The sequence below is a fragment of the Zophobas morio genome, unplaced genomic scaffold, assembly GCF_036711695.1.
Source record: "Zophobas morio isolate AGI-343-1 ecotype UQ-CSIRO unplaced genomic scaffold, CSIRO_AGI_Zmor_V1 ptg000002l, whole genome shotgun sequence".
Lineage (NCBI taxonomy): Eukaryota > Metazoa > Arthropoda > Insecta > Coleoptera > Tenebrionidae > Zophobas > Zophobas morio.
The window spans coordinates 18,711,693-18,714,196 of record NW_026972107.1 but is presented as its reverse complement, the minus strand read 5'-3'; the positions used below and the strand labels follow the sequence as shown (position 1 = coordinate 18,714,196).

General features: G+C 34.6%; 1 pseudogene; it reads right to left on the bottom strand.

Moving 5' to 3' along the window:
• On the bottom strand, positions 1-2,167 carry LOC135128305 (zinc finger FYVE domain-containing protein 1-like; annotated as a pseudogene).
• Between the last annotated feature and the right edge of the window lie 337 nt (positions 2,168-2,504).

Below are 2,504 nucleotides of genomic sequence, written 5' to 3'. Positions count from 1 at the left end.
TTAGTTCTGGTCATTTGGAGAACATTTATCACAAATCCTTACAGGCATTTCCCATCCTCTATGTGGTACAGGTTTCCGTGTACTGGAACAACCATCACATACTCCTTTACCACAGTCTCGACAATGATGCAGTAGCAATAATGGTCCGAATGGTTTATCACATAACACACAGTTTTTGCAGTCTTTGTCAGGTATCCAATATGCAGGCCTGGCCATGTTTTTGATCAGTTCTTTGGGCTTATCAAAAATAGATTTTACCCGTGATACCGAATCAATGACGCTTTCCCCTATTCTTCTACGTCTAACTTCGGTACCGTCAATTATGAAGTCACCATCCAGCGGATATTCGATATAGCAGAAATCACAAACTCGTACGTCTTCATACCAACCTTTTTCAGGCACAGGTTGCGTTTTTGAAGAACAAGCTTGACAAAAACCTTTACCACAAACTCTGCAATGATGCTTTGTGGTATCGCATCCAAAAACAGTCTCACATTTGGCGCATTTCTTTAAAACATAATATTGAATAAGATTTAAAAAATATTTATAGCAAGATTACCAAGATTTCACTGTTTGGTTTCCAGTAACTAGGTGCAATTTTATCTGTTAACCAGTCGCCAATCATTTTCTTTGGCTCAGATCCAACATTGGTCACTATATTACCGATGGTAGTGACAACGTCAACGGCATTCTGGCCAGAGATTTGAGGATCCCATAAGGACTTGTGCTGGAAACAAAACACGAGGATTAGACAAAAAGGTTCAACCCTTTTTGAAAGATGAGTTTAACTTACTCCCTGCCATGCGTGTTGAGTTTCAACTACAACAGCTTCGTCTTCAGGTGCTTTGTTTCCGAACCAGTAACTACGACTTTGATAAATTTTACCACATCTTGGACATTCTATAGTGTAACCTGACCAGGCTGTTGATACAATATTACTCCAAGATTGTTCATTTTTTTCCAGTTTGCTCGGTTTCACTATTTGTTTTCTTCCATTTTTACAACATTTCTAAAATTTCATTTTCAGTACAAATTTAGAATAAAAAAGTTGATATTACTTTGCAAAAGTAAACAAAATTTTGGTATTGATGCTGAAATTTACAGCTTCTTTCGCTGAAATGAGGTTCGTCGTCATGTTGATGATTCATGGGTAAACTACAACTTGTTCCACATGACTGGCATTTGTCTCGGCACGTAAAATAACTAGAAATGTTCTGCTGCAACACAGAGTTGTCCCTTTGACTCCGCAATTTTTCATTGAAAACCTCCTGTCAACAAAAATGGACACAGATTGTGTATGTATTATTCATTACTGAACGATTAATTTTTCACTTACTTTTAATGTGTGATAAACATACTTAGCACTCCTTGGTGATCTTAGTTCTATAGACTTCAGCTCTTTTTCAACCACCCATCTAAGTTCTTTAAAATACTCTTTACTACTCCTCAATGCTCTAACATAGTGCAGGGAACTAAACCCATCACAACGTTCATAATGTCTCGCAAAATTCTCTCTTAAAATTTGTTTCAACACTGTTGCAGTGATGTTACCCACATTGGTCAGTGTGTTTGGATGTTTTGGTTCATTAAAAATGATAACACATGGCCCTACTGAGGTAGTTTCTTTCTCAGTTTCATAATTTGGCCAAATTTTTTGCAACACGCAATTAAAATATTCTTTGTAAATTTTAGAAGCTTCTCCCAAAAATCTATACATGTAAGATGGTAATTCCTCTGAAGTTGTGCGGTATATGACTATATCAGAAATGGCAAAAATTTTTAGTAAAAAATAAGACTGTTGACAAATTTCCTTTGATGACGCCACGAACCCTTCCGTGTCAATACATATTATTTTTAAAGTTGGATCATATTTTGCCCACATTCCTAGATTGCAGGAATATTCCAATTTCGTTTTGAAAAATTCTACTCCATCGAAAAAAGTGTGATTTAATGTGTAGGATTTGCCATTACCAGTATTTCCAACAATAGACACGACTTTAATTTTGTGCCTTGGGTTTATTTTTAATAAGTCCACAAACTCTTGTTCTGTCTTTATTAAAACGTTCCGTTGTTCATCTAATAAATGAACTACTTTTGGCGATACTAAGACTTTAAAATAATTTAAGTTATCTCGCACAGGCATTGGATCCATAGTCGAAGAGGCCATATTGTCTTTTGTGTTCGATTTATGTGTTTCCTTAAGAGCTTTTATTTCCAGTATTTACTTGCGTTACTAAAACAATAAGTTTTTAAATTAAATTAAAAATATATTTACGAGAAAAACAAAAAATGAAATATTTAAATAGGAATTTAATTGCGAATTGAATATGTTGAAGAATTACTAGTTGTTCAGAAAGAAATTCCGTCTGAAGGGTGGTCAGATAATCCACCAATTTCTTAAGTAGATAACAAAATACGATTATACGAATTTACCTAAGTTAATAATTATGCATTTTTTAGGCAATAGGTAAAGATATGGTTAAAGTGATGTTTTCTTACTGCAA